This window comes from Bombus huntii, chromosome 6 (assembly GCF_024542735.1).
Source record: "Bombus huntii isolate Logan2020A chromosome 6, iyBomHunt1.1, whole genome shotgun sequence".
NCBI lineage: Eukaryota > Metazoa > Arthropoda > Insecta > Hymenoptera > Apidae > Bombus > Bombus huntii.
In genome coordinates, this window is record NC_066243.1 from 14,338,950 (window position 1) to 14,366,881 (window position 27,932).

At 37.3% G+C, this 27,932-nt stretch overlaps 2 protein-coding genes across 3 annotated transcripts in view; one reads left to right on the forward strand and one right to left on the reverse strand.

Moving 5' to 3' along the window:
- Positions 1 to 27,932, reverse strand: part of LOC126866683 (PRL-1 phosphatase) — a 93,254-nt gene that overhangs the window by 16,232 nt on the left and 49,090 nt on the right. Inside the window, exon 1 of one of the 2 annotated variants that reach the window (XM_050620559.1) lies at positions 9,174 to 9,759. The exons of the other annotated variant lie outside the window; for it this stretch is intronic. The gene's annotated coding sequence lies outside the window, so the exon portion shown is untranslated. Of the gene's footprint in view, positions 1 to 9,173; positions 9,760 to 27,932 lie in introns of those variants that run through there. 2 annotated transcript variants of the gene reach the window in all.
- The window catches only part of LOC126866682 (uncharacterized), a 39,446-nt gene continuing 34,251 nt past the window's right edge, over positions 22,738 to 27,932 (forward strand). The window contains exons 1-2 of the mRNA XM_050620557.1: positions 22,738 to 22,757; positions 24,726 to 24,763. The gene's annotated coding sequence lies outside the window, so the exon portion shown is untranslated. The remainder of the gene's footprint in view (positions 22,758 to 24,725; positions 24,764 to 27,932) is intronic.

The following is a 27,932-nucleotide window of genomic DNA, read 5'->3' on the forward strand; positions in this document are numbered from 1 at the left end:
TTACAGATTCTTAGAAACACTTGCTAGTAAAGCTTGGAACAAATCTATCAGAGATGAGTCATTTCGCTGATAAAAGTACATATAATCTCTATTCCAAAAATACTTTTATTCATTACGTACGAAATATGCGTGAACTTTATCTGTTTGAACAGTTGATTCATTCACGTAAATGTAATCGAGTCGACGATGTACCAACGAATTAAAAAATCGATCGAATCGATCGAATTCGAAGATCATTACGGCGATAAACTTAGAAATTTGTATCTTACCGTCTGATCTTTCGATTTGGCTGATCGATTTTTATCAAATTAGAAAACCTTGAACTTTCATTACGCATATTAGGGACATATTTTGTTACGATCGAATTTATTCCACAATTTAATTTGTTCTTAATACACCGTGAAACGTATCGGCAAAATTATTCAAATTTAGAAGCAGAGTTATATTTCTAACTTAAATTTCGCACGTTTCAACTAGAGAGCTGAATTGTTTTTCCGTCCCGTAATATGACACCGATTTCCCAAAATCTCACAGATCTGGAGCAAGTTATCGCAAACGAATGGCATATTTTACGTTTTCCATAACGACCCAAGCAAATGTCCGAAAAATCGATATCGCAGCGTGTCTGGTTTCGTTTCTTAAAAAATATCTCGAAATACGAGAACGCCGAAACTTGAACCCAACACGAGGTCAGCGCTTAAAATTACATACAGCGTGAGTAATCTCTCAACTTTGTACGGATCAAACTTGCCGCGCCTCTTACACTTCGCAAACTTGTTGCACGTACGAACTACACTTTATGCACCAAATGTGTTCATCGAATCGTTCTAATTTTGGCAAATCTGCGACTTTCCAAATATTTACCGTCGAAGATATAGCGAAATTTTCCAGTCGGAAGCGTGCGTTTTAAAGAATTGTAATTTCAAAATTACCCGCCAGAAATTGATGCGATTCTTTCTATCAGAAAGCTCGAAACAACAGCATTGGTCATTGAGCTTTCACGATGAACATTGTTAAGGCGCCGAGAGGAAAACAATAATTTCCCCGCATAGGAAGGGTTGTCGCTGCATTATGTTTGCGAAACTTCAATCAATCAATCGATTCGCGTTCCAGGAATTTCCTAATCTATCGGAAATCGATTATTAGGTCTGATAAAGTTACAATATTCTCGAAAGATAAAACAGCGACGTGTTCCGGGGGAACTCGCATTTCAACGTGGTGCACATGATCCTGACATTTGGAACGCGCTATATTTATTCGGAAAGCACGTGTTTACCGATCTTCCCCCGTCTTCGTGCTTCGATACTTATAAATATACCAAGACCGTCGCGAGCTTTGTCGCCTTTGTAGCCGGCTACGATAGTCGAGATTTTTAGCGTGACAATATAAAAAGCACGATCTTCTCTCGCCCTCTCGTTTCATTCTCCCCGTTTTTTCTTTACCACCGCTTTTTTTCGCTCTCTCTCTCTCTCTCTCTCTCTTTCTCTCTCTTTCTCTTCTTTGTCGCGCGCGTAAATTCGCTTTTAAAGTATTCGCGGAAATTCATGAACGAAGAGCGTTGAACCGATGCACGAGAATTTGCATTGACCTTTATTGCCTCTTTTGAGCGTACCAGCGATGAAACATTTTTTCTCTTCTCGCTTCTTTCTGCACTTTCTGACTTTTTTCAGGAAATAACTCGCCGATACTTTTGTAATAAATATTTCTATAATGTCAAACATTGCCAGCTTTTAATATTACGCCACGTGTATTTCGTACGGTTTATTTTTCACGGCAGATGGATTTTCAAACGTTCGTGGAACGTCAGTGTACAAGGTGAAATACGAAACACGTTTTCACGGTTTTTTCTAAACGGTTAACAATTATTGTAAAAAGAGCGGAATTTCGTTCGGATATCGATCCAGAATAACGTTACTCGATCAGCTTTTTTCCTTCTTTTTTTATGACACGAATATACCGTTTCGTATTACTTGGTGTATTTTTGAAATATTGTTAAATATTTGTCAATCCTCGAACGATACATTTCGAACGAAATATTCTGTACGTACGCTTATTCATCGATTAATTAAAAATATTCGGCGGGTAATCGTGAACATGCGGAATCTGTTTACGCGAACGATACGATCAGAAATACAACGTTGAAAAGCAAATAACAATCGAAACAGTGAAATCGAAACTCTGTTCTTTCTTTTTCACCGAACTTCGCTGAACTTCGCTGAATAATTATTCAAATGGTTGTCGTTTTTTCGCAAAGTCGATACAATTCGAATGGAACCTCGCAAACCAAAGAAAAAGCTCGCACGAACGATTCCAGCGATAAGAATCTCCGTCTAAGCAACAGTTACGTAATTCCAGCACGTTTGATCGTCGATAGAAGTTGTTCGGCGGTTCTGCAACTGAGAAATTATGTCATCGGACATGTCCGGAAGCGGACGAGAAACTACGCGAACCAGTTTGCGGTAGTAGATAATTCGAGGAATCTGAATTGATCGATCGAGTGGCAATATTTTCACCACGATTTATAAAGTTTCCAAGACCACGCGGTATCCGCGTGTCATCGATTAAAATGACAGATTCTAAGAAAACGTGTAAAGATATATCGAAAGGAAAGGATTTCACCAAACTTTCCATTTCTTCGAACTTGTGACGTTCATTTATGAGAGTAATCTTGTTTTCATATATTTTTCATTTATTAGGTTGTCCAAAAGGTTTCTTTCGTTTTACGAGGAAATAATAGACGCACAATGTTTTATATCGTTTTGTCGAATTACGTACGATCCATTTTGTTTTGATAAACACCGAGACATTTCACAAACTTGGTTTCACGTTTGTACGACGGTGCATTGTTGTAAGAAACACGTTTGCGAAAGAAAGACACTTTTCGGACAAGCTAATATATTCCATACGATGCGGTTGCTCAGAAATATTTGTTAACGAACTGCTAAAAATTGTCAGTCGCAAACAAACTCTAGGGAAAATTGCTTTATCCGCGTTTACACGCAGAAGAATTTTACTGCTCAATAATATCGCATTAAAGTGAAAATAAGAAATACAGGGTGGTTGGTAACTGGTGGTACAAGCGGAAAGGGGGTGATTCTACGCGAAAAAAGAAGTCGAAAATATAGAATAAAAATTTTTCGTTTGGGGCTTTGTTTTCGAGAAAATCGTCTTTGAATTTTCGCTCGGTACGCGTGCACTTCATCGCGTCTCGTTATAACGATGGAAAAATTTAAAAAAAATTTAAAAATTTAAAAAAGTAACGTCAATCGAGACAACGATCTACAGTGAGATCCGTTATAACGAAACGTGATAAAGTGCACGCGTACCCAGCGAAAATTCAAAGTCGATTTTCTCGAAAACAAAGCCTCGAACGAAAAATTTTTATTCTATATTTTCGATTTCTTTTTTCGTGTAGAATCACCCCCTTTCCGCTTGTACCACCACTTACCAACCACCCTACATATTATTAGCTGTTAAATGTTATCACGATGGAAATCTTACTCTGATCTCTATTTTAATATCGCCGTGTAAACAATCGTGGCAAACAATTTTTCTATTTTTCTCCTTTAATATCGAAGTTTTATCGCCTAATTACCACGTTTAAATTACATTTGTCTGATTTTATCGAGTCCTGAAACAAGGAAGATATATTTTGAAATGGAATGCCATTCACGATACGCGTGAGTGCGATTTTCTTTGATGGTAGCCTCTTAGGTGAAATAGGCGAATAATCTTCATTAAAATTCTATGTGATAAAATACGAGAAATCAAACGATTAATCTGCGGAAAATATAAAATCGTAGCCCCGGTATAATTAGTCAAATTCGAGTATGTTGCGCGAATTTTTAAACCCTGTTTCCTCGACAACAGTAGGACAAATTCCACTCTAGATTTTCCATTTATCTTCTCACGCAGACTCGCCTCCTTTCCACTTGTACCGCCAGTTCAGCGACACCCTGTATATTTCTAACGACATTTCTTCACCGTTAGGAATGGCAGCTATTTGTTGTATAACTGTTTCTTTCCAACTATTTTCAACTACTTTCTCCTTGGCACCTTTACTCGACCACTAGATCACTAGGTCTGATTAGGTCATCGGATTACTGTCGGTAGACTGCTAGAATCTAAGTTACGCGACTGTAGTCGCTTTTCTTAGTCCGTTAAATCTGTGCAATTTTCTTTTTACGGATCAGCTTCGTCTAATCTCTTCGAATGATCCGAGTTAGAAATCTCAACGTCTTCCAACTATGTCTACCTTCTTTAGTACAATCAAACTCGATGATACGAATAACGCGATATTTGACCGTAACACCATCGTCAGAATTATTCGCGCGCCACTTGGCTAATTTGTTCAAGTCTGAACATTTGATCGATACGAACGAATTAACGCTCAATTAAATCGCTCGTTTAACGGTTGTACCTTTTACACAGCAATTGACAGATGTGACGCTTTACATTGTAAATGTCCGACTAAAAAAATGCATCTAGGATACACGTTCATTTCTTTTACTCTGCCAGCCACTTGCCGAGTACCCGAGTGCCCAACAAGTCGCATAGTAACAGCTCTAATTTCTACGTAACCGAGTGTGTTCTCGGTCTGTTGCTTCAAGGTGGCCTCGTCGTTTCCGCCCCGAGATGCACTGAACGCGGCTCTGTACAAGGAGCCTTTAATGTAATTGGATTTTACGCCATGTCGTTTTAACATTGTATAATGCTTTTTCGATTCTTCCTTCCCTTTTATTTCCCTCTTGGAAACGGTGGATATCTCGAAACGCAGAAAATTCGCAGGCAAATCGTAGAATTCGAGCGATATAATAAAATTCAACGGTAAACGAATAAACGAACGAAAGGGATAATTTACGGCTTACCAGATAGGATTAATTTACGAGCAAACGATTTAATAAAATTCTCCTGCCGCGGATCTAGCATCTGATCCGTGATGTATAATTCAAAGGAATATCTTTTTCCTAGTTTAATTAGGACTTGCGAGAAATTCGAGTGACATTGGACGTTGCACGATTCTTTTATTATACTTATCTTTATGAAGCCTATGTGACAAGATAATTTCTCTATCCTTCTTACGTGCAGTCTGGCTGAGTCACACGATTGTGACAAGCCGCGTATTCCTTGTTTGGACGAAATTCCGTGGAAAACGCGACAGAGCAAAGAATTTAATTGTGTAACGTGATTAGAGTCCCTCCTGTGACGTCATTCGTGCTACACTGCAGTCTAAATAACGTAACTGTATGTTCCGCTTTGAAATGAAAATTCTTCTTCCCTGGCGAAATTGAAATCCGTGTCGAAATATTTCTAGCTTTTCGCCAGTCTACTCTTGCACTTGCACACGCGCTTGTCAAGTACGTGCCATCAATTGCACGCTCTCCGATCTAGTCATAGTCTCTCTGCTAATTACATTCAATTCAAATATTTTATGCTAATTTCATGGAAATCGCCATTCGCGATTACGTAATCTCGTCGAATTTAGATAATAGACTTTCGACATGTGTACGACGTTCAACTACAAATAAATAAGACTCGAATTTCATTAAAAAAAACAAATATACACGTCTTATTCAATCTCTTCGCCAATCTCCGAATAGATTGAAATTCAAATAGAGCTGGAAAACCACCAACAATTTAATCTAATTGCCAGGTTACAAGATATTAATTACCAAGGAATACGCGAATATCTGGAAAAATAGACGAATACTGCGAGCGAATTGAAATAAAGAATATCAAGATACATGTATGTTATTCAGGGAGATTAAATATTCGAGACATTAACCCTGAATTGGTATCGTCGGGTCGTAAGGTCGGCCACAAGAGTTCGCGTAAACTTATTTAATTTTAGAGTATTCAATTTCAATTCATATTCTGCGATTAACGCTGTCGATACGCTTATCGCGCAAGATATAGAATACGAATCAAAATTATATACCTTAAAGCTAATCAGTTTACTATTGTAGTCGCTCGTAACTCGACAACATCGCACTGTAAGTTAATTTTGAAGCGATCGTAACAACATCAAAGTAATAATACGATCTATACGATACCGTTATTATAAAACTTTTATTATCGTAAATTTTATTATTAATTGCTATTATTATAATATGCTTCTAAAATACTGAGGTTTATTTATAAAAACATTTGCTTGCCTCGCCAGTTAGCGGGAAGAAGAGAAAGAAGAAGAGAAAGCAAAGATTAAAGGGAATCGATATTCTTTACAAGCTTACGTGATGTAAACGCACGTTTATATAGCAAAAAAGGTGGTTATGAGCGCCTTATGACGCGAACAAGCATTAAAAAAAGAGTTGCAAACGCTATGAAACCATCGATACGAGAAGACGGAGTACGTTCCTCGCTTCGGATGTGTTCGCTCAAGTCGTATTTTCAATAATGGAGCGTCTAATCCCTTCCAAGTGCGCGTTATCTATGAAATCCGATACATTTATCCACCGTTTCCAAGAATATATCCTTCATCAGCGATTTACTAATTTCTCTCGTATGCGTGTCGAAAAGAAATAAAAGAGAGAAAAAAAATAAATAAAAAAGAAGCGAAAAACGAGGAGCCAGTTCCGAACGTAAATGGTGTTTTTAAACATAAATTTCTTACTCGACTATAATGTTGCTTGTAAACCAAGAAAGAAGTTTACGTCGCGACGTTTCGTCCTTTTCGGGTTTCTAAATTCGTCGAGTCTCGGGTTTTCGAATTTCCAAGTTGTAAAAAATGAACAACTTGTCGTAGTGTGAAATCTGTTGAAATTTCTCGTGTTCTCTGAAATTCTGTTTCAGGTTGTCGAATTCCTGAGACCCTCGCGGTTCAAATCTCAATGTATTTCGTTCGAAAATGTTTTTGATAATATCTATATATCTGTAGAATATCATCGGAAAGCACGTAAGATTTAAACAGGAACACACACATGCAACAGACCGTCGTCGGGGAGTTGCGTAAGGCAATTTAATCGTGTAGAGTGTAGATAATACCTTATAGATGGCTTGCTTGTAACATACGCGAACAAATAAACACGTAATTCGATCGGTATAACAAGCTCGATAATAACAAGAAACGTTTACTTTTCGCGTTGATCGGATGGCCGCCGTCACGTCGAAACTTCGCAGCGGATACGTTAAAAGTAAAAGCAAAACTTCTAACATTTACGAAAGCATTGACCCATTTCGAAAACATTTTACCCAAGTTTCAACAGAGCCTGATCTAAATTAGCCTTCTGCTCAAATTCGAGAGAGATTCGTTTAATAAGGGAAAACACATTCTCTGTAAATTTGCATAAAACGTGATCTAAACTCTCACCAACCCGACCTTCAAGTTATTAATACCGACGAATAAAATCTGATAAAGGGTTACTTACGTAGAACACGATTTGAGATTTTAGCTATTGAAAGTAATGACGGTTTTGGCATTCGGTATAGTAGATTGATAGATTAAAAAACTTAAATAATTACCAAGCAATTTTATATCTTTTATTGTTCGCACAGAGATGCAAAAACCGTTGAAAACGCACGAACGATTCCCCATATCAAATTGCATGAAAATCTAATAATTGTTTATTATAAACGAATAGTCTGTAATTGTTTTATCGAAACTTTTCCCGTTTATGAAATATCTGTATATTTTGTAATGCTATCTTTCCCAGCATTCTTAGCTGCACTATATTTCACTATCGATAGAAAAAATCGCGAAACAGCTTCGCAACTCGCAATGATCTAACATCTTCGGAATTTCCGATCGCGTTAATATCCATAAAAATTGCCGTTAATACGTTTCAATTATTTCGTATATATCGTAAGATTCTCAGATTCTTTCAAACAAGTTTGGAAATACAATTCTACGTCCATATTTCTGAAACGATACGTATGAAACTAGCGAGCCTTTACGGGTCACGCGTAAGTTCAACGTGCCTAGAGAAAAACTTGTCGATAAAAATAGTAGAAATGCCGCGTCGGAACGATTGTGCTTCGATGCTGGACTAATTCGTGGCCCGATCGATCGATAAACGAGCCCCTCGAAAGCCAAATTGATTAATCCCACCTTTTATAATGTTATTAAATTCGCATTGTCCGAGTACAGAAATTAGCGTTCGATATGGTAAAAGGAAATGCTTATTTTCATAAATTTAACATAAAGGAACAGCGTAAAATATAAAATAAGATAGAAACGAACATCTATTTCAAAGAAACCGCATATATTTCAAAAGAAAGATACCTTCTACCTTGAAATAATTTTACGCTGTTCCTGTGATTCCTTTAAACGTGAAAGTGACACAAGCAAAACGATCATTTCCTATAACAATACTGACTTGGTCGTGTAAGTTAAACGGCGCGAACTTTTGAAATTCTTTCGTTGCATAGATAATATCGAGCGCGATTTGAAACAGAGCCACTAAAAGTTGCAATGAATTACGTTCACTCGTCCGATCATTCGTTAGACGTAGTACGCCAGAAGAGGAAAAAGTCGCGTGACGGAATTGACTTTATGTTGTAATGTATTTCCATTTACACACAGATCGCTTAATAATCGTCGCTTGCCAACGCTTACGCTAATGAGTGCTCGCAATGCCAAGGAATGCGTGCGACCTGTTTGCCGTTTACGAGCCGTGAATGAGCCATCGAATATGTACATCATTTACTACGTAACAGCGTGATACAATTTGAGGAAAATCGAGCTTTCAAGAAACTTACGCTGGAACGAGAATATTGGAAGCAGAAAATTATCAAGTACCTCGTTTTCTTCTTCTACGATTTAGTTAGTACGACAGGCGTATTTCGACAAATTATTAACTAATTAATTGATAAATAAGGAAAGTCGAGTTCTCGGGAAACTAAAAAGTTCCAAGAAACGAATGGTTAATCAAATCGTGTTTTTCCTTTAAGCTTCACTTGCAGCGACGATAAATACGTTCTAACGATACGTCTAGCTAAACGACAGATGCATGTATTTTCGTTAGAATTGCCCTTCAGTTTTTAACGTATTACGTTTTCTTTATAAAAATAGAAAAAAAACGAAACACGTTCCATTGTAAAATCATAGGATTTTATTTTCATACGAACACTCGCTCTTTCCGTATCGACTATACATAATTCGACGGAGATATCTGACCACGTGACATTTCTGGCATCGGAAAACGAAAGAAAAAGTGTAACCAAGAGAAACGTACCTTAATGTCATCTAACAACAAGCCTGATCACGGTGAACAATTGTATCCCAGTCCTGTGAGACGCGACTTTGCACGTTGCACGGTTGTGGGTTCGATAAAACAGCGTGAAGATGCACGCCGGTAGTCACATCTTATACACACTGTGTAATGCACACTACGTGTTGTACACGATTTCACCTCGCAATAATTCCGTAGTAGGAACAGGTCGTAAAAACACGCCTTTCTCTCTCTCACTCCAGCGAATATAATACGTTCGATGAACTTCCACCAACTTCACGAGATATGTATTACTATATGTATATATATACACACACGTATATGTACATGGCTTGCAATCACTTAACCGATCTTGAGATTTTAAGATTTACGCGTAAGAGGTTGGCCAACGTGGTCAACCAGCGGCAAGACGAATAACTATTGGATTTATTAACTGGATGTTTGGTAGATAGTCGTAAACGATGATACAAGAGAACCGGGAGGCCCTGCGAACTCACGGAGAACTCGGATGTTCACGTCGAGACGGTCGAATCGAATCTGGGCCAGCAGTAGCGCGCCGATGAAAATAGCACAGTGCCGAGACAGCTCTGCCCTCCTCATGCAGACGCCCCACTCTTTAATTCGTCGCGCGCGCTCTTTTCCCCACCGACGCGACCGTGACGCTTCAAGCTGATCGACCAATCACGATGCTGCATTCCTCCGTGACGTCATTCCCCGGAGAAGTGGTTGTCGGAACGAAGCGTGATCGTGAACAATAAAAACTACCTGTAGTGTCAACTTCGCTCGATATTATTTATTGTTATTGTTAGAAGATGCAAATACGCACAGAATGCGCGCAATACGCGAAAGTACATCGAGTATTCGAAGTATAATACAGCGCTTTCTTTTTTCTATGTAACAAACCTTACGTCATAAAACGAATTTAAACGAGACAATGGTTTATTTGGCGCCATTATGGTTATTACAGAAAACTGCAAGGCACACGTGGTTGAAATTATCTCTCAAACAATGGAATAACTGAGAATGTCGACATACAAATGTCACGAAGATTTCACCTATAGATAAAAGACGTGCTTGTACGTGTGAATCTTTCCTTTGATTTGCAGTAAGAGATCCGACATTGCATCATCTTGTAATATATGGCAGTTTATTGTTTCGCTGATTGAATACGATTCTTTCGATAATTGTATCCATTAAGAAACACTTTCGTACGTTTTCTAGATACAGGAACGCTTTGGCGATTTAACGATTTAAAAATGCAGCAAAAATGAAAATTTAGATTTTAGGAAAATTTAGATAGTAGGAAGGTGACGCAATACGTAACGAAATAATTAGAAGGTAAATAGTTGGCACATTTTATAAATTTCGTAGCAACTTCTTCGACAAAGTGATATTTGAGAAATAAATAAATATAAGATGAAGTAAATGTCGCAATTATTTAGGTATTATTTACTTAAAGAAACTTAAATTAAGACGCTTCATGTATAAAACAAACAAACCCCTGTTTATTTCTCTTTTATCTATCTGCAATCATATTTACTGAATTAAAAGACGTTTAAGCATTAAATCTAATATGAATTATTACGTACGTATGTTATAGGTACCGACTCTATTAGAATTCATTGGCGACGGTACGTCCCGAGAATATTTATTCTAACCGATATAATCTACTTCAACTTAACTGTTCACATTACCGGATTAAGATCGGAGCCTCATGTATCGATAATATATCTAGGCGATTAAAATTATACATATACATATATCGAAACTAATAACAATTCAATTTGATTGCTCAAACCATTTGAAAAATATTAAGCAAACGTGCAACCTTTGTTCAAAAGAGATATTTATATTTCGATAAGTTATATGCCATTTTATATTTAATTTTGTCATTCTGCTTTTACTTATCTTGAAATTTAACGTATTTCTAAAAAATCGAGCTCTTCTTAAATATTTTAAATAATTACTGTCAGCATTTAATCATTTTTAGCCTCGTTATTTAAATTCCATTACAAAAGTTTCTACTACAAAATTGTTGATTAATGTTCAACGACCAGGAACGATTCTCCATTTAATTCCACTAAAAGTTACAATTTACATATAGTAGATTAATCGATTTAGAATTAAGAATCTGCATTTCGACCGATGAAATGAACTTAATGGATGGGAATTCAGAACGGAGAGTAAAAAATTTCAAAACAGAGAATCGATAGAATAATTCGACTTTCCGCTTTAAATGTTATCTTATATTTAATATTCCGGTAGGTTTATTTGACCGAAAATGGCACGAAAAATCGTCGAACAAAAGGCACGTGCGATATGCTCGATGTACGATTGATCGCACGAAAGATCACAGGACAGGACATTTGTCGCGGAGCGATAGATAAAAGAGGAACTCAATAACGAACAAGGCTGTACGTTGATCGTCTACGCTCTGCGCTCTACAAGATAATGGAGTAAATAAGCGATTGTCTGCGACACTCGATGCTTTTGACATTGATAATGACAGAAATCACTTAATAAATACTATCGAGAGTATTTAATTGCTGTGTCATAATGAAACGTTATTTGAACTATCAACATTTTATTATCGCAGGAACTCTTGCTTCACCTTTTATGTCTTTAAGAGCAAGTTTTTACGTCTTCAAGAACAATTCTTCCATGATTAAACAAGGGCAATTTTTATTTTTGTATTTATTAAAGCTAACTAAACTAATTAAAAGATCAGATAAGATTATCGGGAATATTTGAAGCAAAAAACGAGCTACACGGATATTAACTGCAAGCTAAACTCTTAAAATCGTTTAGTTTAGTTTCTACACTGTACGCAAATTTTCCATGAGCCTGTTTTTCAATGAAATGAACGTTTTGCGCGTTCGACTCGTGCCTCTTAAATTTTTCCGTACTTCCGCGAACCGACGAAATTCGCAATGACGACGCGACAATTCTAAGCAAGCTGCTCCACTTGAAATAGAACGACTCGCGCCGTGTCCTAATCGCCTGGTGACGCGTCGGTTGACACCGAAATATACGATTTCCTGTGATTGGATATAATTTATTAGCGATAGTTTCCAATTCATAAATAATGTCACGTGCATCTCTGCTAATTCAGATGGAAACAGGAACGCGACAGGCGCAGTCGTGCTAGTCGTAAATATTAAATATACCTGGTAACATGACGGAGGAGTTGCTACCATCGGGCGTGTAGGACGTTGCACGCAAATGTGTTAAGATCATTTAAATGTCAAGAACTCAAAATTCCTTTTATCGATGCGTATGATATACAGATAGTAGTTCTTTCGTAGTATATTTTGTCGTATTCGTTCTATTTTCATTTCATCTTTTAAGACCGATTAATTAACAGGGATAATTGGTATGTACATTTTTATTTAGACAATTCGTTTATTGAATTTCCTGAACGTCTTAGAAGCATATCCATTTTACATAACGATAAACAAACTGTTTATTTCCTATTCATTGAAATTCTTCTCCATATACTCGAAGAGTTTAATGTCTTCGTATATAAATCCTTAAATAATCCTTAGATAAATAATCCTTTATTTGATGATGAATGAATGATCCTTTATTGATTTTATACCTGTAGAGTGTATGAAGTATCGATAGATGAACGCTATGTTAGATTCGATGTATGTATTACGCGTTTCTTTATTCTGTTACCAAGTAGCTTCACGTATGCGAGAATTATAATAATTATTTATCAATATATCATTGCATGTACTATTTCTCGTATTACATCTTTATATTATCATACTAATAATCGTCTAATCGTTAAGAAATGATTCTCCCATCTCATCGTTCATTTCTTTTTTCCTCTCTACAAAATCTCTTCGCGTAAAGCGCAGAGAATCAAATAATTCCACAACGACATAGCACGTATAACGCCTATCTACGAATAGTCCTAAAATCACGTCCAAGATATCAAAGAAGGATTAAAAACGAAGGAGAGACACGGCGAAAAGCAAACAATCGACGAAGAAATTCAACGACGACGAAGCGTTATAAAAGCATAAAAGCCGCACGCCAGAGATCGCGTTTTACAGCTGTCGACTTTTCGAACAAATCGCCATACGATCGACGAACCCTTATCTTCTCGCTACCGTTTGTTCCACACTTTCCACTACGTGCACTGTAATTCCATTTCGCTGTGCATTTTGACCACAAGCGGCAGTTCACGATTATGCAGAGACAGGATTGTGTACTAAGCCCCGTGAGTCGGATTTGTTCGCCAGATTCATCGATATCTAGAGCTTACGTTGCTTGCGATGCGATTCGAAAGGACGATTTGAAATTCGAACGTATTAATTTATATTTGTGTGTGTTTTGCGCAAATATTTCCCAAATTTTTTTTTTTTTTTTTTTTTTTTTTTTTTTTTTTTTTTTTTGATAGCTTTCTATGACTACCCGTAGCTGTCGTAATTTATCGATGGCCAGAGGAAGTACAATTTTAAGTTTGCAATGTAAATGCACATACATATACGCGATAATCAAGATATTTGTTATAATCTACGGTGTGCAATAATTCACAGTTATTCAGATGTTTGGAACGAAGCAGGATATTTCAAAAATAATATATTTAATGGGGCTCGTAATAATCCTAAGGAACCCTTCTAAAATTGAACCTCTCATTTTTCTGAAAGGCCCTGAATTGCTGTAAATATTTTTCGACCCGAAACGGTTCCTCAAGTAGCGTACTTAAGCAATTATTGCTTATCAAGGTGAAACATGGGAAAAACCCATGTTACAAGTACAATATTACATTCTCTTCGAAAATGTTATAGTAAAAATGAATTTACTTTATTTCGATATAGATAACTACTATGATAATGTCGCAGAAATAACATTTTTCACGAATTTAACCGTTTCAGTGGCAGGGGTTTTTAAGAATTCGTGTCAGATCGTGTCACGCAGCACGATAGCGCTTCGTTCATTTATTTCCGAGAAATAACGATCGCGCTGCTCTTTTTTTCGTTTATGCGAGTGCATAAGATATTTACGATTATTTGAAAAAAGAAGTAATTACGAGAGGAAACTCTGATACGACTGGCGACGAGCCACATTCGGAACCGAGCGCGTTGCGAATCGACTATCGTGATGAAACATAACGCACAGTTCGCCACAGTATGCAAACAGCGTGGTCGCGCTGCGTGGTGCTGAAACGGTTAAAAAGTCGTTCAGCTTGGAGGCAGATAAAAGACAATCTCAATAGACGGATCAGTGTTTAACGATTTAAACACCGAATGTCTAAATTCGAGATAATATCGATACCTTTCTTGATAGCGTCGTTTCGTTTCATTGCAAGATGCGCAAATTTATTTATAATTTATAATTAATATAATTACAACGCAGCGTCTCGGTCGCAAAATGTACGCGCTATGTTTGTAAATAGCAAGCACGTTTTTCCTTAATCGTTCGACGAAGGAACGAGAAGATGTCGAATGTTAAAAGTGCGCGCCGTCACTTGCAAAGATAACTAAAAAGAAGTGTGCAACGTACCAAAGATACATAACTGAAGAGTACTGGGCTAATATGTGGTTTTCTATTGTAGTGACATAAGCGATCTGTTCGTCTTTATTTGTCAAATATTATAGAACAAACAGAAACCATATTTACATCATTGGTCGACGATCGTTCGACAGGGAAACGTACGAAAGATAAGACAGCTTCGCGCTAAGTAGCGATAATCTTCCGCGTTCTACAGGCAAGCCATACAACATGTACGTGGATACGTCCAATTTTCCAGAACACCGTTTCGTTCCGACAAATATAAAGAAAGAGGAGAATAGCTTTTTTTTCTCGTTCAGCCAACAAAATCCGCGGGTAATCGAAACAGCGTGCAACGTGACGAAAAGTTTTCAACCGGCCGTGATTCCCCTCGACCGAGGGAATCCGAGAGATAAAACGATAAATCCACCGTCGACGTTATCGTCATCTCTGCACTTGTGATGTTACGCGTAATTAGCCTGCCACAGCGCGACTCGATAAGCCGAAATTTCGTTGAACGATTCGATCCTACGACGATTCAGCTGCGATAAAACGCACGGATCGACAGAACGGCGACTCGTATCGCGATCGCAAATCATTTGGATTCGCGTCGGTGTTCTTATCGTTAGATAAGACGAACGGAGCGGAGCAACTTTGCTTCCTTCCCCCAAATAAAAATTTCTTTTGGGTCTTTCGCGAAGACGCGAGCCAAATTAGGGGAATTTTCGAAGATAAAATAATTCTGAATGAAGATAGAAATCGGACGATAAAGCGAAAGGAATGTCGTTAACCGAGAATCTCGTCAAAAATTGTCAGCGTTGATGTCCGATCGACGACAACGTTCGATTATTTATTTTACCTAAGGAATTGGGTGAAACAAAGAGCGAAGGAGATCGCGATGCGTATTCGTCTCTGTCGATCAGCGCTTATTCAAATTCGATCGAATGGATAATTGGAACACAATTGGAGAATCTTGAGACGTACGGATGGAAGGCTTCACCTTGAAAAGACATCGAGTGTTCATACTGTGCACGTGTGTATGCCTGGAATCAAGCGATATTCGATGCAATGGAATTCCAACGAGCAAGATATATTTCAATTTCAATCATACGCGTGGATAACCAGAGCTGGTGGAAATTCAGATGCAGGAAATTTACGAATATCCGCGGGGGACTTTCACTTTCTACAAACTTTTCAATAGAGCCACGCCATTCCGATGCAGATCGATTCAACTACTTATGCATACATAGTATAGCTTGGTCGTTCGCCTGTGGGATAACTCGCAACTCTAATCGCAATGAAGATCATTATTTTTTGTATGCTGTGGGAAAAGAGGATCGATCGTTACGAAGCTTACTATTATTCGTAACGAAAGCATTTGAAAATAGTAGAGCCGAGTATTTCGAAGGAAAATTGGATTTTATGAAACTTCTTTTACGTTCGAAAACAGCTAGACGTAAGGATACGATTGCCTGAAATGCTTCTGAAAATAATTTCGTGAAGTATTCTGTGCAATAAATGCGACGCGATGGAATCGATAATTTAATAATAATAGGATATAATTGTTCGAATAATAGATTATAATTTTTCTTAAATATCTACCAATTCTTAAAATAGATTCTAGTTGTTCGATCGCTTCGCGGGGAAACGTGTTCGCAGTATAACGCGCCAACGAGAGTCGTAAATTCTCGTTACGATACGATGATCCACGCCTCGGATCAGACCATCCCCTATTTCGGTTAAGATAATGGGATGATTGAATGATTACAACACTGAGTAAACAATTAAATACACAGGGTGGTTGGTAATTGGTGGTACAAACGGAAAGGGGGTGATTCTACGCGAAAAAAGAAGTCGAAAATATAGAATAACAATTTTTCGTTCGAGGCTTCGTTTTCGAGAAAATCGACTTTGAATTTTCGGTCGGTACGCGTGCACTTTATCGCGTCTCGTTATAACGGATCTCACTGTAGATCGTTGTCTCGATTGACGTTATTTTTTTAAATTTTTAAATTTTTTTTTAAATTTTCCATCGTTATAACGAGACGCGATGAAGTGCACGCGTACCGAGCGAAAATTCAAAGTCGATTTTCTCGAAAACAAAGCCTCGAACGAAAAATTGTTATTCTATATTTTCGACTTCTTTTTTCGCGTAGAATCACCCTGTATAATTTATAATATAGTATTATTAAATGATATAATTTATTTCCAAAAACTTTTCCTCGAGGAATATACATTTTCAGAGAGAACAAGTTAAGACGAGAAGCAACTAGCAAGTTGAAATGTACTTTATTCGAAGGGATGTCGAAAATCTCTATCTGAATAAACAATAAGCCTAAGAAATTCGTCGACCTGATATCTAGTAATAGTTAAAGGCCTTGGCAGTAAAGCGAAAATATTAATTTTATGGTAGTTACTTAGGATTATAGCGGGTCGTCCTAAGTATGTCGTACAACTGGAGATCGAGGGATGGATTTAAGAAACAGAAGTGAAACGCTAATTAAGCGGTAGTTTCGCCCGTGTTTGTTTAACGAGACGATGGAAAGCGAAGGAAATTTAATTTTGAAACTCGAAAGAAATTCTCTATGGCACGTAATCCGCTGATAGCATTTTCGATGGTTTTTTTCTTCAGAGAAATATTTTTTCTTTGTTCAAAATATTTTTAATATTTTGTTTCTCCTTGTTGTTGTTTGTCCTTGGAGACGCGGCTTTTTTTTTTTAAATTGTTGTTTACTTGAAATTGTTCCCAATGAATTACGCTACTTTTTCTGCTTTTATAAAGTACAGTATATAACAAAATACACAAATTTGGTGGTGTTAAAATTAATTAACAAGTTACACTATCAGTTATGATTAAATAAGGTTATAATCGAACGATATCAAGCTGTAAAAAAATATTAAAATGTATTATGAATTTTTGATTTCACGTTCAAGCCGTGTTATTTATCTTTAGTCGTTTTTAATATTTTTAATTTTACCGATATTTTTGTATACTTTTAATTTGATCTTTTCTATAAACAATATGTAAAATCGTTAAGCAAAATCATTACGACAAAATATAATTTACCATTTAAATAATTCGTCGACCTCTTCAATACATATATAATATAATGTAATAAACGGAACGGAAAATTGTCCTTTTCTTTTATTCGAAAGTAAATAACATAATCTCGAAAAAAGCAAGCATCTGTTGTACCTAATCCGCTCGTACTGTTCTCGAATTGCTGCACGAAATCCACGTTACATGTTGCATGCTTACAACGCGTATGAGCATAACATGCGAACGATGGTAGAATCTGAAAAACTGTCGAATGAAATAAAGAGATTCTCAACGCGAGAATTGATTGTAATTTTAATAAATATGTCGGGTTAACATTAGAATTTAAGGCGCGTAACGATTCTTCGTTTGAGTTAGCCATCGTTTTACGAGACAGAGATTATATTTACGCGAATATACAAGATTTTACAAAATATTATGAATATCGAGTTTAATGAATGATAAGATTAACAAACGATAAATTTAACTAATGATTAGATTAAAGAATAATAAGTTTAACGAATAATAAGAGTAACGAATAATATGTTTTACGAATAATAAATTTAACGAATAATGAGATTAACGATTAATAGGTCTTTCGAATAATGAATTTAATTAACACTATTAACAATGTTCCTGGGTTCAAACGAAACCACGGTCAACGGGATAACTCTTTTCTATGCGTAGAATAATTTTAAACACAAAAATACGATTGCTGAGACACTCGGTAAACTGCTCGATGTATCACTTTCCAAGGCGATCACACGAATGAATATCCGATGAAAATCTTTTTCGCTATACGACTGTATTTGTTTGTTATATGCTCGCTGGAGGCATCGAGAAGGTTCCAATCGTTGTTGCTAGGTAATTTCTGCCAAAAGTTTGTTGTATACTCTTTGGAAGCATCGAGAAAGATCCAAACGCCGTTGCTAGACAGTTTCTGTCTGGAGTTTGATTCCTAATACAACGCGTGTCCCATTATATCGACATCTCCATAGTACAATTCTATGTGATTTCTAGGGAGAACGATACAACCGATCCGCACCTTCGTCAGGCAAAACGTTTATCCCGTGACCGTGGCTACGTTTCGGCGTCCAGTTGTCACCTCGAACCCACTTTCGCTATCACAAATATCGAACAATTACAAATGACAACAATTGCTTAATTACAGCTATGATAAAATCGCAAAAGGAAGGCTCAAAATTAAATAAAATAAAATAAAATCCCAAAATTGCAAAGGGAAGGCTCCGGTTTTCCTTTCATCTCCGACAAATAAATAAAAAAAAAAAAAAAAAAATAAAGAGAAAGGTTTGTTAACAAATTCATCAACCTCCGTAGCTGCCATCGTATCTCTAAATTGTTTACAGCTTGGAAAATTAATCTCGAACGATATTCTTATATGAAATTTCGATTTTACAATAAAAATTGTAAAATATCGAAAACATCGAACAGTCCCAACTCCGAGTAAACCTTTATTTTACCGATAAAACTCGTTCACTGTACGATTCGCTCGTTATAAAACCTTTCGCTCTAACAGCCCCCTCCGTGTATGCTTCGTAGCGATTCGTTTCCCATTCCAACGATCGTTTCTTCGTTAAACCGAGATTTTAATAACGGTTGGCTTTGACGAACATTTATAAAAACGGATAAAACAATACGCGTAAACCGTTCAAACACTTACGTATCGTATTACAGCATTGGCAATTGAAAAATGTCTGGACGATCGAGAAACGACGATCATTCAGCGCGAACGTAATCGCTGTGGCACGCGATTGACACGACAGAGCGAGAAACAGCTGATCGCGCGAAGGTGAATACGCGTGTCGCGGCGTAAAATTACCAACGCCAGCGAAACGAGAGGCTGAAACCCGCCGAACGAGAAACCCGAAGCAATCCGAACGTTAAAACAGAAGGCGACACGTGAATTACCATGCTTCCTCGCGTAATTTTCTCGCTCTCGACGCGAACAAAGGTCAGGGTTGCCGAATGGATGCGCCCCGGTGACCGTAGTTTTTCCACGAAGCCGATGGAAAACGCGGCCCCCGAGGTCGAGCCGCACCGGTTCTCCAGCCATCGATCTGCCTCTTTTTCTCGCGAGCTCGTAACAGGTGAGCGTTAATCGCGCGACGAGAAATCCCCGAGACGGACGAAAGACGATGCAATTAACACATCGCGTTAATGAAGTTATTCTTCTCAAGTACCATACGTTTCTACGTATATTTGATCGAAATTCTTATTTACACAGACGCCGAACGACGCGTATCCGTAACGATTTATCACCGTTGGTGGTAAATTGCGCGAGACGAAGGGACGTGGAGAAAAACGTTCATGCAATAAGAATAGGAGATAAGATATATCGATATAGAAAATTGTAAATAATATAAAATGTATATTTCGCGTTTAATTCATTGGCGATGTTTCGCATATTTTCCGATTTCTACTTGTCCCGCGACATTTTTACGCGTCCGCTATCGCCGCTATTTTTATGTTTGTTTAAACGCACAAGCTGATAATGAAAGGCTCGAGTGGGAAATAAAAATACGTGTAAATATTTTTGGTGTAAGTAGAGACGAGTGCGAGATATAGAGAAGACACAAAGAGTACGTAGAATAACTTTCGGAGTAGTTTAATGGCATAAATAATATTTATTGGTAATTGTTTCGGTTGGAAATAAGCAAATATTGGATCGCTCGGAAAGTTCGTTCCGATTTTCAAGGAATTCGATCGACGTGAAAAATCACTTGGAAACATTTTTCCCCGAAAAACCTGAGACGTTCCGACGGCATGCAATTACATTCGAATTATTACGTGAAAGATGGAGAAAGATTATGGAAGAAAATGGCACCTATATAATTCAATAAATATACGTCGAGTAGAAATGCAAATCCGAATAAACTTTTTCCTACTGTTTGTAGCCGCTACGTGATGAATCAAGCCTGACAGGAAAGTCTGTCAAACCATTGCCTTCGTCTGTGTAATTCAACTCTTACGAATCAACGACTTAGTCACCGCGAATTAGCGGCACGCAATTGCAAAGTTTCTTTTTTCCGTGTATGCACTTGAAACGATGGCCGGTGGTGTTCCGTAACGCCAGCCAATATATCGGCCAAGGTAAAGCTTCGGTAAGAACGTTAATTTCCAGATCGATCGTACTTCGGCGCCAAGCGTCTTTACGTTACTATAAACGAGAGAAACAGGTAACAAGATGATGGGCCGATAGTAACACGCTGCTAACAGTTTCGTTCGTCGTTTGACCCTTGCAGAATCGTGTCACACGCGTTGCACTATCCTCGACGTTGCACTTCGTTCGATTCTTTGAAACTTCAACGCGCGAAACGCAGTATTCTCTTCGCTGTGGTAAATCGGAGACTTCTCGTAAACAGTACTGCACGTGTGACAAGCGTCAAATTTTTTCAAGAGAAAACAAATACTTCTGTGTGACTTAAAATCAATTTCGAGATGCTAGTTCAAAATTTCAATCTCGAGATTTCGAGATAGCAATGTTAACTACTGTTAAATAAAACGGTAAAAGAAGCAATGGATACTATGAACGAAATGTTACGATTATATTTTTACATTACACGTTCGAATAATACGAAACCGTTATCGATATATTAGATATAATATTGGTTGTCCGGAAAGTTTGTTCCGATTTTTTAAGGAATTTAATAAAATATAAATTTTTACTCGATAACGAAATTTTAATTGATAACGAAAGAGGATTAATATAGGAATTTTATTTTCTACGATTTTCTATAGCAAGGAATTTTTTATTTCGCGAAGAGAAGTTGTCGGAAAGAGTTTCGGACTAATTCATAATCCAGAGAAGACAAAGTAACAAAATAAAAACTTTCGTATTTATACAATTAAGAAAACTGAAATATATATAAAATTCCATCTATCCGATACGAGAGGTTATGGGAATTTCGTATATATTGAATTTAAAAAGCAGTCTTCCATAAAATACATGAAATACAACGTGTTTTTCACCATTCCAATAATTGTCAATCACCAGACTACGAATCGGATATCGGCGAAGAGCCGAGTTTAAACTCTGCAAATCAAATTCGTTCCAACTATTTCTCTTTGCCACTAAAACGAAAACTAGCGACGACCAAAGAGAAACAAAGGAGCAAATAGAAAAAGAGGAGGAGAAAAGAAAGAAGAAAAGAAACCCTTCGATCCAACAAGTCGTATCGCGTATCTCTTTGAAGAAAACTTGCAAAGGATCGGTATAACGTCTTAGGTACGATTGAATTTTGTGCGGGGATGTTCCTTCGTAGGGCAGAGTTTGACGCGAATTACGCGTAAACGATACAGCACTGCGATATGTGACGGATAATGCCGTTCTCTACGCAAGTACATTCGATAATTAAATGATAATTTTTCTTAAAGGTACGATGCATATACTTGAACTTTAATAATTTACTTTAATAATTAATAATACAATTGAGTGTGATATATTTTAAAGCAGGACAAGTCACATAGACCCACGTCACAATTTTCACACTCAAGCGAGCTAGTGCTTTTCAAATTGTTCTTCGTTTTCAATTTTCTAGCGACATTATCAGGTTAAAAATTGTAAAATATTGTAAGGATGTGGATCGGCATATTAAAAAGAGCATCTAATAATGGTATATTTATTTTAACGGAAAACAATAATTGATATCTGACACTTGTGTATAAAAAATACATTATATATATTCTGTCTGTATATATTGTTAACACTGTTATAAAATATTGCGAGAATAAAAAAAGCGTGAAACGAGACAAACGAAAACGTGCGTTTAGCTTAAACGGCGACCGAGTATCTCTCCGAGGTCGGTGCTGCTGATATTTAAAGGGGGTCCTCTTTAAGGTCGGTGCTGCCGATATATAAAGGGGGTTCTCTCTAAGGTCGGTGCTGCTGGTATTTAAAGGGGGGCCTCTTTAAGGTCCGTGCTGCCGATATATAAAGGGGGTTCTCTCTAAGGTCGGTGCTGCTGGTATTTAAAGGGGGTCCTCTTTAAGGTCGGCGCTGCCGATATATAAAGGGGGTCCTCTCCAAGGTCGGTGCTGCCGATATATAAAGGGGGTCCTCCGATTCCCGGCAGAACCAGAACATCATCCGACCTAGACGCGTAAACTACGCAGATCGGTCTAGTCCAACATTAACATTCGAAAATTTTTCGAAAACTTGTAAAATATGGAAATTTTACAAAGGACAAACGATCGGTTCCGAGAAGGAGTTCCCGTTCAGGTGGTTCGAGTCGAATCACTTACCACCATGTGGGTCCGTTTGACTGGATGGCCGAAGATAACCCAAACGCTCAATTCGGAGATGCTGCAGCATCCCAATGGGTACTTGCCGAAGGCGAAGAGTTTGAAGCCAGGCATGCTAGTCGCCGTGCTAGCAAATTTTGAAAAAGCCACTTTCTGGGACAGAGGTGTACTTTTACAACAAACGACGACGGGTTACACCGTCTTTTTAATCGACTGGGGGATAGAAACCCAGCAAACCCTCAGTTCGATCCGTTTGCTGCCACGCAAATTTGCGTCGATGGCACCATGGGCCAAGAAGATCCGCCTGCTAGGCGTGCGGGACCAAGCGGAGAAAGCGCTGAAACACCGTGTGGCGCAAGTCACCATGCTGAAACGGACAGGATGCCTGATGGACATCAACCCTTCTCCAGGAGAAGAATTGACCGCGAGGTTGCTGTTGGACTTGGAGTCGGAACAATCGCCCAAAGACATGGGGGCACATTGGTTGGAGCTGGGATACGTCGATCCCCAATAATCGCTACTCTTGCCAGACTCTTTTTTTCTATGTATAATAATTCTTGTATGTATAGTTTTGTATGTATAGTTTTGTATGTATAGTTTTGTATGTATGGTTCTGTATGTATGGTTTTGTATGTATGGTTGTATGTACAGTTTTATGTGGATATTTGTATTTTTCTATATGTATTAGTACTGAATTGTGTATTCTTAGTCAAGACTGTTTGTGAATAAAAACTAATGAAAGCTTAAAAACTTGTTAACTCTCTCTTATCCTTCCTTCCCATTCACACAAGTCCTACAATATTAAATTTAATGTCCAGCTGGACAAATTATAAAGTACAAAATAAAAAAAAGGAATAAAAAAAATAAAACAAAATAAAAAAGAATAAAAGAAATAAAATAAAATAAAATAAAAAAAAGTTAAATTTAAGATATCTCTTAAACTAATCATTTTTCAATTCAAGTACTTGTATACTCCTCTGTAGAGAATTAAAAAATGCATCGAATCGCGTCTAAAAAAATGTATCATGCCATTTACAAAAACAAAGACCACCCTGGAGTCTCGGATGAGCCTGGAAAAGATCTACGACCATGGCTAGATAGCTCTCTCGAAATAGGAAAAATTCTATCTGAAACTCTTTTTCCGAATAACGTATAGTTTGTATTTTACGAGATTATTTACCCTAATTCCATGTTACTTTCATACCACGTTATTTTATATTTTATTAGATAATTCCATAAAAAATTATATGCAATTTTTTCATTTCATATTTTGTATATTACAGTGATCCGAGTCTGTTTCGGTATCGTAGCAAATTATTCTTCGTTTTCAATTTTCTAGCGACGTTTTTAGATTGAAAATTGTAAAATATTGCAAGGATGTGGATCGGCATATTAAAAAGAGCATCTAATAATGGTATATTTATTTTAACGGAAAACAATAATTGATATCTGACACTTGTGTATAAAAAATACATTATATATATATTCTGCCTGTATATATTGTTAACACTGTTATAAAATATTGCGAGAATAAGAAAAGCGTGAAACGAGACAAACGAAAACGTGCGTTTAGTTTAAACGGCGACCGAGTATCTCTCCGAGGTCGGTGCTGCTGATATTTAAAGGGGGTCCTCTTCAAGGTCGGTGCTGCCGATATATAAAGGGGGTTCTCTCTAAGGTCGGTGCTGCTGGTATTTAAAGGGGGTCCTCTTTAAGGTCGGTGCTGCCGATATATAAAGGGGGTTCTCTCTAAGGTCGGTGCTGCTGGTATTTAAAGGGGGTCCTCTTTAAGGTCGGCGCTGCCGATATATAAAGGGGGTCCTCCCATTCCCGGCAGAACCAGAACATCATCCGACCTAGACGCGTAAACTACGCAGATCGGTCTAGTCCAACATTAACATTCGAAAATTTTTCGAAAACTTGTAAAATATGGAAATTTTACAAAGGATAAACGATCGGTTCCGAGAAGGAGTTCCCGTCCAGGTGGTTCGAGTCGAATCACTTACCACCATGTGGGTCCGTTTGACTGGATGGCCGAAGATAACCCAAACGCTCAATTCGGAGATGCTGCAGCATCCCAATGGGTACTTGCCGAAGGCGAAGAGTTTGAAGCCAGGCATGCTAGTCGCCGTGCTAGCAAATTTTGAAAAAGCCACTTTCTGGGACAGAGGTGTACTTTTACAACAAACGACGACGGGTTACACCGTCTTTTTAATCGACTGGGGGATAGAAACCCAGCAAACCCTCAGTTCGATCCGTTTGCTGCCACGCAAATTTGCGTCGATGGCACCATGGGCCAAGAAGATCCGCCTGCTAGGCGTGCGGGACCAAGCGGAGAAAGCGCTGAAACACCGTGTGGCGCAAGTCACCATGCTGAAACGGACAGGATGCCTGATGGACATCAACCCTTCTCCAGGAGAAGAATTGACCGCGAGGTTGCTGTTGGACTTGGAGTCGGAACAATCGCCCAAAGACATGGGGGCACATTGGTTGGAGCTGGGATACGTCGATCCCCAATAATCGCTACTCTTGCCAGACTCTTTTTTTCTATGTATAATAATTCTTGTATGTATAGTTTTGTATGTATAGTTTTGTATGTATAGTTTTGTATGTATGGTTCTGTATGTATGGTTTTGTATGTATGGTTGTATGTACAGTTTTATGTGGATATTTGTATTTTTCTATATGTATTAGTACTGAATTGTGTATTCTTAGTCAAGACTGTTTGTGAATAAAAACTAATGAAAGCTTAAAAACTTGTTAACTCTCTCTTATCCTTCCTTCCCATTCACACAAGTCCTACAATATTAAATTTAATGTCCAGCTGGACAAATTATAAAGTACAAAATAAAAAAAAAGAATAAAAAAAATAAAACAAAATAAAAAAAGAATGAAAGAAATAAAATAAAATAAAATAAAAAAAAGTTAAATTTAAGATATCTTTTAAACTAATCATTTTTCAAATCAAGTACTTGTATACTCCTCTGTAGAGAATTAAAAAATGTATCGAATCGCGTCTAAAAAATGCATCGTACCATTTAAATCTGAAAATCTTGGAATTGAACTAATCCGCGAGCTGGTTATGTTTCTATTTTTGGTAATAAAATAAAAAATACAAAATGAAATAAATAAAGTCCAGCAATCGGACAATACCCTATTGTGTAATTACAGCTTAACATGTACAGCTTTTCTCTGTATCTTATTATTACATTCTATTGCATAATGATACCTGATTAAGAAAATTACTTTCTTCCCTGTAGTGGATTTTCTAATAAAAATCATTTTTAAAAAAATTTGTTTAATCCGTATGTTTTATTTTTTACTTTTTTAATCTTTATAGTTGTCGTCACAGTTGTCACATAAAAAAGTATTTTTTCAAATTTCACCTCGGCTAAACCAACGATTATCTCCAATAGAAAATTGTCAAGTTTTTGAAATGAGCATGCGTTTCAAATTTCAGCTTTTTACAGCTGTACGAAAAATGAACGTTATTTAGCTTCGATAGTATTACGCATGCAAACAGAAAAATAAGCTAAATAAATACCTTCAAAAATATGACAACGTATTGCTATCTTCATTGACCGCGATAAATTTTAATGCAGCGCGTTTTCTTTACAGACAAGGAAAAATGTTTCTCTATTATTAGTGATTATCAGAAAAAACAATTTTTCTCTGAGTAGCTGTTGTAATTGCGCTAATTTGTGATTTTATAATTATTCAACGGACATCGAGTGGCAATTCTATCTTCATTAGTATGTCGATAATTCTTGATAAAAATGGTTATGAGATGAAGTAATATCTCTTCGAGGATTAATCGCGGTAAATTAATGATTAATGATAATTACACGACTGTATCTACCGTACGAGTACAATCTGGCGATATTCTGTCGTTTCTCAAACGATATAAATGTACATCAATGTAATATAAATGATAAATATTTTCTCGAAATATCAGCACAAAAATAGGCTTCTATTTACGAAATATGTATATAATTTTCCCTCGTAATATCTTCCTTGCTCGCTACATATCTTGCTTTTATCAATAAAGCAGAACTCTTATTAACCGTTGCATCATATTAAATTGACATTTCTACGTCATATTAAATTGATTTGACTTTCTCAGGTATTTTATATTTATACAACAACAACTTTATACGCTGTGTGTTTGTACGTGTATGTTTGCACTACCTTAGATGTTTCTAGCTACCTTGCTACTGCTACGTTTCATAGCGAACTTTTTTACACAGGGATAGTATATTTAAAGTCCGTTGATTACACTTAAAATATTCTGCATAGCAAAAGCGCTGACAGACGTCTCTTCAACAACTTCACGTCGTGCAGAAAAAACTTATTTATACCGTATATAAAATGTCTCCGCGCATAGCCAACAACTTTCATTATGAACATTTCTCCGTGTACTGAGTGGTTTAAGAGACGTTCCAACGTTTTTCAGCGAAACAGACATAGCGTATAAGAACGACAAAAATAATAATATCGTCCAGTCATAAAGAAAGACCACAATCACAAAAAAAAAAAAAAAAGAAGAAATGATCGCAACTTGATTGAACAAATCCGATCCAAACTTGGTCGTCGCGGCTTCTACGACGTAAAATACGAAATTATCGATCGTCGTGTTGTCACGAAGATTCGATGATATCGTGGATAACAACGTAAAAATGATCGAAATAGCGAAAAATTTCGTAAGATGGGTAAAAAATCGATGATTCGAGCGATTCGTGTCGGACCGTATTGCCATCTCGTCGAGCGAACGAAACACTGTGTGTACGTCGATGCGACTCGGTAGCCTTGAAATTTCAACAACTGCAACGCGATTGAAATTGTAGAATGGCACCGATTCAAGGACCAGATGGAGACTTTTCACGATTACGGGCCGCTCGTTCTCGCAAATCGATGCGTCAAGTGGAAGGTGACGATTTTCTCAGTTTGTCGCGAGCACACCG